Source organism: Saccopteryx bilineata, chromosome 4, assembly GCF_036850765.1.
Source record: "Saccopteryx bilineata isolate mSacBil1 chromosome 4, mSacBil1_pri_phased_curated, whole genome shotgun sequence".
Classification (NCBI taxonomy): domain Eukaryota; kingdom Metazoa; phylum Chordata; class Mammalia; order Chiroptera; family Emballonuridae; genus Saccopteryx; species Saccopteryx bilineata.
In genome coordinates this window covers 45,104,057-45,119,436 of record NC_089493.1, presented here as the reverse complement: position 1 = coordinate 45,119,436, position 15,380 = coordinate 45,104,057, and the positions used below count along the sequence as shown (strand labels likewise).

The 15,380-nt window shown below is 45.6% G+C and overlaps 1 non-coding gene across 1 annotated transcript; it reads left to right on the top strand.

The window, feature by feature from the left end:
• The first annotated feature begins 8,193 nt into the window (after window positions 1-8,193).
• On the top strand, window positions 8,194-8,269 carry TRNAV-AAC (transfer RNA valine (anticodon AAC)). The gene has a single exon. It is a non-coding gene; the product is annotated as a tRNA-Val (tRNA).
• The last annotated feature ends 7,111 nt before the right edge of the window (window positions 8,270-15,380 follow it).

Genomic DNA, 15,380 nt, shown 5'->3' with positions numbered 1-15,380 from the left:
CTATTGTACTCAGATGTACAGCTTATGAAACTGTGTAGATGAACATAGCTCTGCTCAAAGTTTCAATAAAAATACTGTGCCTAAGTTGCCTGTCAATCAGTTGCTTACACGTTTAAATGATGAGTGCCACGTCTTCTTTCCTCACCCTGATAATCTAGTGCTAGCTTTATTAAAATGCCGTGGGTATAAACCCTGGGAACTCAAGCACAGACCTTCCAGTGTTGATGTTTTTGAGCAAAAGGCTAAATTCAGATGACTCACACCGATACACTGTGCTTTGCATAGAAAGTGGTGGGTGGCTTTCAGGGAAGACTATAATTTACTCCTAATAGAGCAATATTTAGTATGAAGACACTTCATATTTTCAGAATTCTGCCAAGTAAAACAACTGCCAATAAAATGATCAGTATTAAAGAAATGCCATGCAAGCTTCTGGCTGTAAAATATTTCTGGGAACTGTATTGATTCAGCAGACACTTAAATGTCTGATCCAGGTGCTTTGCCAGATGAAAGAGAATGCCTGTCCTTTAGGAGTTCACAGTCTAGGGGTGGCACTACATAATTCATTAATATACCATTATTAGTTTAGCCTCAATAGACTATTTTGGTATTCCCACTGGTGGAAATTTCAGACTAGCCTTTGGGCATTTAAAGAGCAAAGTGTGCTATACCTTTTTTTTTTTTTTAGTAAATTAGTGTTTTCCAAGATTATAGTCTTGAAAAGCAAAGTATGCTATGCTTTTTTTATATATATAAGAAATTATTTTACAAGATTGCAGTCTTGTCAGTGTAACTTTTCAAGCATGCAAAGTAATGGGATGTTACTCTCGATTTCTCCCCTGGATAAAGGCACTTTCACTGCCTGTCACTAATTAGCAGAAACTGATTTGTTGCCATTAAGTAAACTTGATTTCTTTGTGCTCTATAAAGGTTTTTTGTATTTTTTTTCTTGATACTGTTTTTTCATTGACATAATGACAAATTTAATGTATGTAATTGTCTATGCATTTTAAGTTAAACTGCCTAAAATGTGATTTGAGACATATACATTTGTTTGTGTTATGAACTGTAAGCAATCTGTTTGAGATGTTAGGTTTTATCACCTGCTGCTGTATTTGTAAACAAAGACAAATGTTGCTTTAAGAAGTAATTATAATTAAGAATAGTGTATGGATGTGATACTTGATATTTTTAAAGATAAACTTGTTTGCTTTTGTGTATTCTATCTGAAAACTTTTTTAATGTGTTTTTATGCTTTCACAGTTTTTCCGTGTATTTTATCCTTCAGGCCCAATTCTGAGCTTCCTGAGCAAGTCCAAAGCTTAATTAACTGAAAATTTGTTAACATAAAGACAAAGGGCCTGAAATGCCTTTCTGTATGTGACCTGCATTCACTATGGCATTTATGTAAGCTATCTAGGAGCACCCCTTCTTCCACAAACCCTCTTTCAGCAACATGGTATCCAGTGTGAGGATTTCCTCCTCTTCTTCAAGGCCAAACTATTCTTCGTAACCAGGTTATCTGTAAATACAGTTGGGGGACCTTCCCTATATATATGCCCCTGCTGCCACTACTCCCACTTTCTTTTATGAAACACAGTTTTGCTGTTGCCATAAAACCACCGTGCTGTTATGATCATTATTAAACTTGTTATAGTTTGCCATTTCCTTTCCCCAGAAAGGGGGGAGGTACTAGCCTTCAACCCAGTGTGGAGGGGGCTGTGACTGAATGGATAATTTGTAGTACATTCTACCGTACTTTCAAAAGATTTCCTTTTGCCTTATAGTTGGACTGTAAGGCAACTCTAAATTTTTTCATTGCACTTGATATGTCTTATATCCCTTAAAGCAGTGGTCCCCAACCCCCGGGCCGTGGGCCATTTGGTACCGGTCTGCAGAGAAAGAATAACACATTATTTCCGTTTTATTTATATTTAAGTCTGAACAATGTCTTATTTTTTAAAAATGACCAGATTCCCTGTTACATCCATCTAAGACTCACTCTTGACGCTTGTCTTGGTCACGTGATACATTTATCTGTCCCACCCTAAAGGCCAATCCGTGAAAATATTTTCTGACATTAACCCTGGCCGGTTGGCTCAGTGGTAGAGCGTCAGCCTGGTGTGCAGGAGTCCCGGGTTCGATTCCCAGCCAGGGCACACAGGAGAAGCACCCATCTGCTTCTCCACCCCTCCCCCTCTCCTTCCTCTGTCTCTCTCTTCCCCTCCCACAGCCAAGGCTCCATTGGAGCAAAGTTGGCCTGGGCGCTGAGGATGGCTCCGTGGCCTCTGCCTCAGGCGCTAGAATGGCTCTGGTTGCAACAGAGCGACGCCCCAGAGGGGCAGAGCATTGCCCCCTGGTGGGCATGCGGGAGTCTGACTGCCTCCCCGTTTCCAACTTCAGGAAAAAAAATTTTTCTGACATTAAACCGATCCATGGCCCAAAAAAGGTTGGGGACCACTGACTTAAAGGAGCCACCTAAAATGGAGTCATGAAATATAAGACCATTCTAGAGCAGAGCAGTTCTCTTCTCCCATTGTGAAATGGCATTGCTTTAATAAACGTTCTTCCCTGGGTACATAACTCAATCATATCCTTTTTTTTACCACCACACTAAAACTTAGCACCAACCCTTTTGCAACAGATCTCTAAAGCAATAAAGAACCCTACCTATTACCTCAACTTTATTTATTTTTTGCACTTAAAGTAAAAAGGTCACTATTGACAAGTTTGGGATAAAATAAACTCGGAACAGCGCAAAGACATTCCCAAGAGACCAGAGTGTAACATTGCAGCCGACAGATTAATACTCTTCACCCTCACCCTATCCCTCAGCACTATCTGCTCCAACTTTCTCATAATTCTCAAAGGCAGCCATGTCTCACGGGCCTCATTCTTTCTTACCTTCCTTCACCCACATACCAGTAAACAAAGGTACGCTTGATATATGTCAGGTCAAACTTGTGGTTCAGTAGAGCTCAGACGGCAGCAGCAGTGGTTTTGTTCAGCATGCACACAGTTCGCTGTAGGATGGCCAAGTCTCCACCAGGTACCACAGTGGAAGGCTGGTAATGCCAACTTTGAAGCCACAAACTACTGCACTTGGGCTTGATGGTGGCAATGGCAGCACTGACATCTTGGTGAACCACATCACCACAGTACAACAGGCAGCAGCCATGTATTTACTGTGGCAAGGATCGCATTTCACCACCTGGTCGGCTGGCTCAAAGCGCACATTGGCTTTCTCAGCAGCGATAGGGCAACAGGTTGGTCTAGAATTTGGTCAGATCAATTCAGAGCTCCATCAAACCTGAGGATACAATCTGGCAAATGAGACTGTTAAGGTTAGTGTAGGTTGGGCGCTCAATACTGAGGTTTCTACAGCAGATGTCCTAGATTGTTTTGTTGTCAACCATGGAGACAATCAGTGCTCTGGGGTGGTGTGGTTGGTGTGAATGGAGTTGCAGGACTCAATTACAGCTGTTGAGATGGGGTGGGGGCTGGGTAAATAGAGAACTCCAACTTGGACTTCTTTCTGTAATTGACAAAAGAGTCATTCTGTCAGCAGGGAGGTGAACAGAACCAGTTCTTCCACCAAAGCTGTGGAAAACCAAGAATCTCTGAAGACCTCACTGGTTGGCCAGTTTCCAAATTCAGTCCAAGATGAGGTCAATGATCTCCTTGCCAGTGGTGTGTCCTCGGACAGTTACTGGCAGCATCTTTCTTGCCTGTGATGAGCTGCTCAGGGTGGGAGAGCTGGCAGTAGGTACCAGTGGCTCATCAATGACGAATCCAGGTATACAAACACTGCCCTAGACACAAGCCAGCGCCTGCCTCACTGAAGGTGTTGAAGGAGTCATTCCCCCACCAATAGTCTTGTGACTTGGCGCCTGGCCATTAGGTCAGGTGCTGTGTACTAGGTAGTAGAGCTCCCAGCAGGCATTGCCAATCTGGACATTAGCCTGGACAGCATGGATGGAGATGCACTTACGTATAACTGCAACTTGTAGGGCTCTACGGTGCTAGAGAAGGTGAGGGGACAGCGACAAGGACCTCCAACTGACCAGACTACCAAGTAATCTGGGGTAGAAGTCTTAGCTTCATTATTTTAAATAAGACAACGCAATAGAATTTCAATACCAGGAGAGAATTTGGGCCATTCCACAGTTTGTTCCTATAGCATTTGAACATTTAGTCTTATTGTTTGGGCAGGTTTTTTTGTTGGTGCGTTAACCTATTCTCATACTATGTTTTGTGGTGCTCTGCGGCTCCAGCCGAGGAAGAGACCAAGCAGGTAGAGATTATTTTGTCACTGTTCCCTGCTTTCACTAGATCAATTCCATTCCTTATATATTTTATGTAATTTACCCACTAGGCTGCCATAACAAAATAACAGTCTGGGTGGTTTAAATAAGAACAATTTAATTTCTCAAAGTTCTGGAGACTGGGAAGTCCCAGATAGGCACTGGCGGATTTGATACCCCAGTGAGGGCACTTTCTGGCTTGCAGAGGAAATTTAACATTTTGTTACTTTTGGCTGTGGTCATGTCTTAAGTTAGATATTTTTGTTGAGTTTATTTTTTGTTTTGTTTTTGTATTTTTTTGAAGTGAGAAACTGGGGAGAGGCAGACAGACTCCCACATGTGCCCGACTGGGATCCACCTGGCATGCCCACCAGGGGGTGATGCTCGGCCCTTCTGGGGCATTGCTCCACTGCAATCAGAGCCATTCTAGTGCCTGAGGCAGAGGCCATGGAGCCATCCTCAGCGCCCGTGCCAACTTTGCTCCAATGGAGCCTTGGCTGTGGGAGGGGAAGAGAGAGACAGAGAGGAAGGAGAGGGGGAGGGGTGGAGAAGCAGATGGGCACTTCTGTGTGACTTGGCCGGGAGCTGAACCCGGGACTCCTGCACGCCAGGCTGACGCTCTACCACTGAGCCAACCAGCCAGGGCCTTAAGTTAGATATTTTTAAATGATCGTTTAGACTACACATTCCTTAAAGCTTAGATTAAAAAGATATTCTCTTTACCCTAAAAGAAAAAAAAAGAAAACCTTTAAAGAAGCTAAGTAAATTCCCATGGTCATACTACATAAATGAGGGCACCAACTCTTTTTTTTTTTAAATATACTTTTTTTTGTTTTTTTAGATTTTATTTATTCATTTTTATTAGAGAGAGAGGGGAGAGAGAGAGAGAAAGGGATAGATAGAACAGGGGGAGAAGCAGGAAGCATCAACTCCCATATGTGCCTTGACCAGGCAAGCCCAGGGTTTTGAACCGGCGACCTCAGCATTCCAGGTCGACGCTTTATCCACTGTGCCACCACAGGTCAGGCGGCACCAACTCTTTAATCAGAAGTATTTAAGGTTTTTCCACTACGTTATATTTTGCTCAAGCCAATACCATTTTTAAGCAGTTCCTTGAATACCAGTCTAGACTTTTGGTAGACTGGTATTCCTTCCACAAGACATCCTGATTTGTTCTTGTCCTCTTAAGAGACCACTGAGTAGTTTCCAAAGCTTTGGAAAACTTTCTGAAGATAACTAGTTAAATTCTTAAAGAGGCTGAATTAAGGCCCTGGCCGGTTGGCTCAGTGGTAGAGCATTGGCCTGGTCTGTGGATGTCCCAGATTCAATTCCCAGTCAGAGCACACAGGAGAAGCACCCATCTGCTTCTCCACCCCTCCCCCTCTCATTCCTCTCTCTCTCTCTCTCTCTCTCTCTCTCTCTCTCTCTCTCTCTCTCCCTTTCCTCCTGCAGCCACAGCTCGATTGGAGCTAGTTGGCCCTGGGTGCTGAGGATGGCTCCATGGCCTCTGCCTCAGGAGCTAAGAAGAGCTTGGTTGCTGAGCAACAGAGCAGTGCCCCCTGGTGGCCTTGCTGGGTGGATCTGGTTGGGGCACATGCGGGAGTCTGTCTCTGCCTCCCTTCCTCTCACTGAATTAAAAATAAAAGAGGCTGAGTTAAGCTGAGCTTCATGCATTGTTTTTAATTCTTACACAGCTTCATCTCCTGGCAGCTAATGAGAGTTCTTAGGTATACCTTACACTCTTTATTTAGTTTTTTTTGATTGATTGATTGATTGATTGATTGATTGATTTTAGAGAGAGAGGAAGGGAGGGATAGAAAGAGGGAAGCATTCATTTGTTGTTTCACTTGGTTGTGTATTTATTGGTCATTGCCTATATGTGTCCTGACCCAGGATCAAACTCATAAATTTGATGTTTCAGGATGACGCTCTAACCAACTGAACTAACTGGCCAGGATCTTCATTCAATTCTTAATGCTCCTGCCTTTGTGGTACAATCTAGGAGGAGACAGAAATAAATCTTGCTGACACTAAACAGAGAGAGACTCAGTTAACCCTCCCAACAAACCTCTAAGACAAGGACAGTTCTTATTCTCATTTTGTGGATGATGAAACTAAGGTTAGGAAGTTATAGAGATCACACAGGTCATATGTTGTGGAACAGAATCTTAGGTGCGACAGGTATTGGAGCTTTTGCTCTAAACTACACTACAGAATGCTGCTTTCCTAAGAACATGTTCTCTGTATTACATGTGCCTGCCATGGTTGCTTTAGTGCTGTAGTTCTGCTTCTAAAATTGTATACCTGGAAGGCAAATTCATTTAACATTTATCAAACGTTTTATAGCAGACATTTTCAAACATTTTTCTCTGAATGAATATCATTGACCTGCGCAGTGAATAAAGTGTCGACCTGGAATGCTGAGGTCGTGGATTCAAAACCCTGGGCTTTCCTGGTCAAGGCAGATATGGGAGTTGATGCTTCCTGCTCCTCCCCCCTTCTCTCTCTCTCTCTCCTCTCCTCTCCTCTCCTCTCTCTCTAAAAATGAATAAATAAAATATAAAAAATCTCAACTCTTACAAATATCATTGAATATTCATTTTTAAAAGGTAGTGTTTGTATTTGAAGTGCATATCCTTATAGTTTAGTGAATCAGCACCGTTCCTTTAGAGGCAGGGAGAGAGAGACAGAGAGAAAGGAACATCCATCTGTTCCTGTATGTGCCCTGACCAGGGTTTGAACCGGCAACCTCTGTGCTTCAGGATAATGCTCCAACCAACCGAGCTATTGGCCAGGACTTAATTTTTGATTGATTGATTGATTGATTGATTTTTAGAGAGACAGAGAGAGGAAGGGGGTTGGGGAAGGAAGCATTCATTTGTTGTTCCACTCAGCTATGCATTCATTGCTTGCTTCCTGTGTGTGCCCTGACTGGGGATCAAACCTGCAACCTTGTCGATTTGGGACAACACTCTAACCTACTGAGCTAACCAGCCAGGGCCAACTCATCACAGTTCTTAAACTAAGAACTTAGTGATATTTTCATAAACAAAAGCAAATAAAATTCAAAGGGGTAGCAGTTGAGGCCCTGGCCAGTTGGCTCAGCGGTAGAGCGTCGGCCTGGCAGGCGGGGGACCCGGGTTCGATTCCCGGCCAGGGCACATAGGAGAAGCGCCCATTTGCTTCTCCACCCCTCCGCCGCGCCTTCCTCTCTGTCTCTCTCTTCCCCTCCCGCAGCCAAGGCTCCATTGGAGCAAAGATGGCCCGGGCGCTGGGGATGGCTCCTTGGCCTCTGCCCCAGGCACTAGAGTGGCTCTGGTCGCAACATGGCAACGCCCAGGATGGGCAGAGCATCGCCCCCTGGTGGGCAGAGCGTCACCCCTGGTGGGCGTGCCGGGTGGATCCCGGTCGGGCGCATACGGAAGTCTGACTGTCTCTCCCCGTTTCCAGCTTCAGAAAAAAAAAAGGGGGGGGGGTAGCAGTTGAGAGTAGGTTTTAAGATATGGATGTGAGAATTGTAAAAGCTACCAAATGATCAGATCACTAGTTCCAGTCCTACCAATTATTGAAGACACTTTGGGTCCAGCTGCCTTGCAGTGGGGACAGCATAGACAAGGCTGTCAGAGGCGCTGAGGCAGAAGGGGTCTCTTTTAGCTGTGGATGAGCAGCCAAAATGTACAGGAACTGGACAGAGAGTGGGGGAGTCCAAGGGAGGTTCTGCCAAGTGTGGCTTGACAGTTCTTTTTTAAACTTGCCAATACAGGACACGCTAAGTTAAAACATCTCAACTGTTGCTTAGTTACCGCAACACATAAAATCTAAGTACTATACTTAATGAATACCTGGATCCCTTGAATACCCAAAGAAATCTTTAAAAAAAATTTTTTTAGCCCTGGCCGGTTGGCTCAGCGGTAGAGCGTCGGACTAACGTGCAGAAGACCCGGGTTCGATTGCCGGCCAGGGCACATAGGAGAAGCGCCCATCTGCTTCTCCACCCCTCCCCCTTTCTTTCCTCTCTGTCTCTCTCTTCCTCTCCCGCAGCCGAGGCTCCATTGGAGCAAAGATGGCCCGGGCGCTGGGGATGGCTTTGTGGCCTCTGCCTCAGGCGCTAGAGTGGCTCTGGTCGCAACATGGCAACGCCCAGGATGGGCAGAGCATCGCCCCCTGGTGGGCAGAGCGTCGCCCCTGGTGGGCGTGCCGGGTGGATCCCGGTCGGGCGCATGCGGGAGTCTGTCTGACTGTCTCTCCCTGTTTCCAGCTTCAGAAAAATGCAAAAAAAAAAATAATTTTTTTTTAAAGAACAAACTACATGACTAATGATCAGGACTCATACTAGGGTTTTTTATAGAAGTGGTATGAGAAGGATTACTAGGAAGAACCTTTTTTTTTTTTTTCTGAGAGAGAGAAAGAGGCAGACAGGAAGGGAGAGAGATGAGAAACATCAACTCATAGTTATAGCACTTTAGTTGTTCATTGATTGCTTCTCACAAGTGCCTTGACCACTCCAGCTGAGCCAGTGACCCCTTGCTCAAGCCAGCTACCTTGGACTCAAGCTAGCAACCATCATATCAATGATCCCATGTTCAAGCCAGTGACCTTGGAGTTTCAAACTTGGGACCTCAGTATCCCAGGTCGATGCTCCATCCATTGCACCACAACTGGTCAGATGTAGATGGGTTTTTTTCCAAAGAGAGAGAGAGAGAAAGAAAGACAGACAGTCAGGTACAGACAGGACGGGAGAGAGATAAGAAGCATCAACTCATAGCTGCGGCACCTTGGTTGTTCATTGATTGCTTTCTCATACGTGCCTTGACTGGTTTGGGGGGGGGGGCGCTACAGCGGAGCCAGTGATCCCTTGCTTAAGCCAGCGACCTTGGGGCTCTATGATCCCATGCTCACGCCGGATGAACCTGCACTCAAGCTGATGACCTCAGGGTTTTGAACCTGGTTCCTCTGCTTCCCAGGCTGGATACAGGTTGATGCTGTATCCACTGCACCACCGCCTGGTCAAGGCGATGGTAGATTTCTTAATCGGAAAGGTAGTAACCAGTCTCCATCTCTGGTGAATCCGTAGTAAGAACCCCATCAAATTCTATCAAGCAGCCCTTCATGGCTCAGTGAGCAACGCAATTGCTGGAGTTTAGGGGGCAGAGTTTTTAGCTTTGAGTTTAGCTCTGCAGCGTGATTTGGTGCAATTGACTAGCGTCCTGTGCTCACTCACCATATCTGTAAGACAGATAATATTGCTCAAAGTACCAGTGCAGGAAAATGAAACATTCTTCCTTCCCTCTAGACAAAAGGGTCTATTTGGTGTATTAGCATAACTAAAAAAATATACATCTAATAATAGTATCTACATGAATGTGCCTTCCCCCCCCCCAGATTATCAAGTTTAAGGGCTAAAAGTTACACAATGTCATAATATATTAATATTTATTGAATGTCAAGCTTGCACTGTAAGTGGTCATATATTCCATTTTGCCTGGACAATTCTGATTTATGTTGTCCAGGTATAATTATCAATAGCACACTCCATGCATTCTCAAAAATGTCCTGGTTTTAAGGCTTCATTATATGGTTATTATAATGATAACAACAACAACAAAAGAATACAAATGAAGATTTTCTGGGTTTATTTTCTGAAATAAGAAACTCATCCTAAAAATCATGTTTTAGCATAGAAGTTAACCTTTGATTCACATATATTATTTAGGATGCTATCATAATACTTCATCTTTTTAAAGGGGAAGAAAAATTACTGCAGCCACATTATCTTTAGCAAATCCCCCAAACAAGAAGAGAGCACATTCCAGTCAGAGGACGGGAAGCTAGGCCTTTTTTATTTTTATTTTTTGTATTTTTCTGAAGCTGGAAACGGGGAGAGACAGTCAGACAGACTCCCGCATGCGCCCGACCGAGATCCACCCAGCACGCCCACCAGGGGGCGATGCTCTTGCCCCTCCGGGGCGTCGCTCTGCCGCGACCAGAGCCACTCTAGCGCCTGGGGCAGAGGCCAAGGAGCCATCCCCAGCGCCCGGGCCATCCTTGCTCCAATGGAGCCTCGGCTGCGGGAGGGGAAGAGAGAGACAGAGAGGAAGGAGGGGGTGGGGAGTAGAGAAGCAAATGGGCACTTCTCCTATGTGCCCTGGCTGGGAATCGAACCCGGGTCCCCCACACGCCAGGCCGACGCTCTACTGTTGAGCCAACCGGCCAGGGCTAGGCCTTTTTTAGAAAAGAGAAGCTAGATAGAAAAAGAGTGATGGAAATAAGGTTTCCTACTTTTCTGGGCTTCTCTCCAACAGTTTCTGTCTCATGGCTCATGTCTTTTTCTCCCCAATTCTGAAAACAATTCCCTTAAAAGTTTCAAGCTTTTTCCTATCTTAATCCTCTCATAAACAGAGTAGCACTGAAATTATGTCCAGTTTTTTGGGGGGGAGGCAGTGGTTAACTGCTGCATACATTCATTACCAAATCTATGGTTGAATTGCATTTTGTTTCCTCCAGACCTGGGTTGACATGAGTTTCTAAATCACAGTAAGGGCGGTGGGGAGGATACAGTGAAATGATTTCACAGGGTTCATTAGTGACAGGAAGTAAGCGATGAAAACTTGTTGAACCACTTCAGAAATATCTATGGGCTGAAGTAACAGTTCTCTGTTTTTTTGGTGTCTGGGGCACATCTTTTCCATATACTAGAACCTATAGCTCTCTTCTAGGGCTTAATGCTTCATGGGTTAGCACACCGGTCCTCATCAGGCTGTTTGAGTAGATCACCTACTACCAGGACCAAGTTCTTTCGCGTAGGTACACCACAAATTTCTTTCATGTTGCAGGAAACACTGTTACTTTGCTGCTGGCTTTCTGGGCAACTCCCTCTTCCTGCCTGCAGTTTGAATCCCGATTTCCACCATCTGTAGCGGCCTCTCAGCTTAGCATTCTGACAGCCATGGCCATGAAAGTACATGTCCCCAACTGTGGAAAAATTAATTTTGCACGTTGACCACAATTTTGTGGCACATCTGTTCTCAGAACACTAGTATGCTGCAGTGATCATGAAGTTACAACTGGAAACAGCTTGCTGAAAAACATCATTCCGAATAGAAGGCAAACCTCAAAATACCCCAAGTTTGAATATTCATTCGCTGTTAGCACCTTGCATAACAAAGGAGTCAGGAATCACATCTGACTTATTCATCAGCAAATCACCTCTCAAACAACTCACATGCTTTTGTCTAATGAGAAGCGCACTAGCATCACCAGGGGAGGGCTGTGAGAGGGACGCAGCCGGAGAGCCGCCATGGAGGACCGGACGGAGTCCGCAAATATTCTGTCCAGGGCGGCGCTGGCTATAGATGAGTATTCGTTATATTTACTTAACTCCAAAAATATGTAATACTCTCTTGTAGGTATAATTTGCCTATTTTTGAAAAGTATATGGAATCTGAGCAGCTACTGTTGCACCCAGACTGTCTCTGAGGCAGGTAGACAGGCTGAACTTCAGTGGTGACTGGTCCCCAGGCACGCACGGGAGCATGAGGTCACCCTGCAGCCAGGTATTTCCTTGAGGGTAAAATTGAAGTCACAGTTGTTTTAGGAAGCAGATGGTTGTCATTAAGAGCACAAAGCACAAAGGGTCTGTGCAGTGGGCCGTTGAGCCTCTGTAGAGTCTAACAATGGCACCAAGAGACTTTTTGTGAAAGAGCATTATTGCAACATAAACCTAGCCTGCCAAACCCAGCGCTAGACCGATGCGGAGGCTACTGTACAGCCTTCCTTTGTGTAAGGCAGGGGTCCCCAAACTACGGCCCACGGGCTGCATGCGGCCCCCTGAGGCCATTTATCCAGCCCCCGCCGCACTTCCGGAAGGGGCACCTCTTTCATTGGGGGTCAGTGAGAGGAGCATGGCCCCCATTGAAATACTGGTCAGTTTGTTGATTTAAATTTACTTGTTCTTTATTTTAAATATTGTATAAATATTTGTTCCTGTTTTGGTTTTTTACTTTAAATAAAATATGTGCAGTGTGCATAGGGATTTGTTCATAGTTTTTTTTTATAGTCTGGCCCTCCAACGGTCTGAGGGACAGTGAACTGGCCCCCTGTGTAAAAAGTTTGGGGACCCCTGGTGTAAGGCATTGTGTTGGGCCAACACAGTGAGAAATCACGGAAGAAATTGAGCCCCACAAAAAACACAGGAGGAGACAGTAGGGATGATCTGTTCTAAGGTGGTATTAGGCAAGCCAAGAGAAATGAGGAGGCCATCACCAGAGTGCAGCTGGCGATGGAGTGGGGCGGCGGTGCAGAGCATGGGTTCTGGAAGTTCTGGGACCTGCCAGGCGGTGTTGAAATACCGGCTCCTCCGCTTACTGGATATGGGCTGGGGCAAAAGTACTGGTAGGTTTACAGTTGTTCATATGGAAAGCAATCTAATAATTAATAAATAATAATGCAAGAGCAAACTGTTTTACGTACTCACAACTGTAACCCTACATTTGCCCCACGCTGTACAACACATTGGGGAGGTACTTAACCTTTTCGTGCCTTCATTTCTTTCTCTGTAAAATGGGGATAACAATAATTCCTAACTTCATAGGGTTTTGAGAATTAAATGAAGTAATCGACATAAAGCACTCAACAGGTGTGAGCTATGAGACCTGGAAGGTGTTTTTCTAGGTGTTGGGCAGGCAAGGGTGCTAGTCCAGCAGAGGAAAGAGGACAGTGAGCAGCCGTTTTCACCCCGTGGGAGGCTGCTGGCATGGGAGGCCCAGCTGCTCCGTGAACACCAGGGAGCACCTCCCAGTTCACCAGCTGCCATGTTCTAAGCACTGACGACATACCATGCGGTGTCCTAAGGGATTTAATGACATTCTTTCATTGAGTCTTTGCAACAACTTCAAGCGGGGGGTGAAACCCAGTTGTCAGAAGCAGCGCCCCTTCCTCCTCCATTAGGATACAGGTCTCCATTGCTGCTTCAAAGTACCTTGAGTAGAAACTGCCATCCCAGAGAGTGGACAAGAGGGAGCCTGCCCGCATCTCCAGCTACTTTGACCCTCGCCATATTTTCCCAATCACATCCATATCCTGTTTGAAAGGAATTGACTTTGGAGATGGACTAAGGAAATCTCAAGCCCCAGGCATGGGTATGTGAGTGAGTTTGGGGGAGAGATGGGAGGCAAGTAAGTACTCGGGGAAGGAACTGATTGTGGTGGTTGAGTGTAACTGTTCTTCCTCTGAGTAGCCACGTTCCCAACATTGCAGAGAATGGCGCACTCTGAACAGCCTTCTTGTTTGTGCCCTGACTCAGGATCAAACCCACAACCTTGGCATATTGGGAAGACACTCTAACCAACTGAGCCACTCAGCCAAGGCACTGAACAGCTTTCCACATATTGTCCCCAGTGACGTCAGCAGTATACCAACATAACTTGCCTCATGGCTGCCTGTTGAGCAGATGAAATATATTATGCTCACTTTGTTAAAGATGGCGCTACCCACGTGGAGGCTGTTGCCTAGGTGATATTAATGTGTGTTGGGGGCTGGCTGTGGGAAGGCAGAATCCTTGTAGCCTGGGGCTTGGCTTTGGGATTAAGCCTTTCCCACCCTTTTTGATGTGGGGTGGTACAATCCCATCATGCCCCAGATAAGTGACTTTGTATTAGAGACTTCCCTATTTTGTATATTGGATTAAAGGTTTGGATTTCTACACTATAAAATGGGGCAGAATGGGAGCTTGCTCTCTTGGTTCCTGAGATTATCATTAGAGGAAAGAGAAGAGAGGAGAGCAGAAAGAGGCCATGTGGCCAGGAGAAGCAGCCAAGATGGCGGAGTGTTGAGAGAGAAGCCAGTTTGTGCAGAGTTTGTATAGGGAGAAGAAAGGAGATGGGGAACAGAGGTGAATAAAGTCCGGTGAGCTAGAAACCTTTGTTCTAGTGTTGGGCAGATAAAATGTATTATGCTCACTTTGTTAAAAATAGGCGCTGCCCATGTGAGGCCGTTGCCCAAGTGATATTAATGTGTGTTGAGACTCCTTGTAGCCTGGGGCTTGGTTTTGGGATTAAGCCTTTCCCACCCTTTTTTGATGTGGGTTGGTACAATCCAATCATGCCTCAGAGAAGTGACTTTGTATTAGAGACTTCCCTATTTTGTATATTGGATTAAGAGTTTGGATTTCTACACTATAAAATAGGAGCGGGAGCTTGCACTCTTGGTTCCTGGGATGATTAGAGGAGAGAGTAGAGCCAGCCGCAGAAGGAGGCCACGTGGAGTAGGCCAGGAGAAGCAGCCAAGATGGCGGAGTGCTGAGTGAGATGCCAGTTTGTGCAGAGTTTGTATCTGTGATAAGGAAGGAGATGGGGAACTGAGGAGAATAAGGCTGGTGAGCTAGAAACCTTTGATTCTAGGAAACTCGGATAAATCAGTGGCTTTGTGAGCACTGAGTGTGACTGGGTTTTGGAGCCCAGTGTGTATTTTTACTTGCCCGCCGGGTGCAAGCTAGGATTAAAGGCTATGGCCCACCAGTTTTTGGCTCCATGGTTTCTTTACCGACTGTCCGAATCCAATGCGAACCTGCATGGGCCAGAAGGTTGCTGTGATAGTGGCCCTGGCCCTGGCTTCTGGCTCTACATCTAGGAAACTCGGATAAGTCAGTAGCTTTGTGAGCACTGAATGTGAGTGGGTTTTGGAGCCCAGTGTGTGTTTTTACTTGCCCACTGGGTGCAAGCTAGGATTAAAGAAGATGGCCCATCAGTTTTTGGCTCCGTTGTTTCTTTACCGACTGTCCGAATCCAATGCAAACCTGCATGGGCCAGGCTGCTGTGATGGTGGCCGTGCCTTCTGGCTTTACACTGCCCACGGCTTCACCACTCCTTCAGAGAGTCAGAGAGAGGTATAGATAGGGACAGACAGACAGGAATGGAGAGAGATGAGAAGCATCAATCATTAGTTGTTCATTGATTGCTTTCTCATACGTGCCTTGACCGTGGGCCTTCAGTAGATCAAGTAACCCCTTGCTCAAGCCAGCAACCTTGGGTCCAAGCTGGTGAGCTTTGCTCAAACCAGATGAGTCCGCACTCAAGCTGG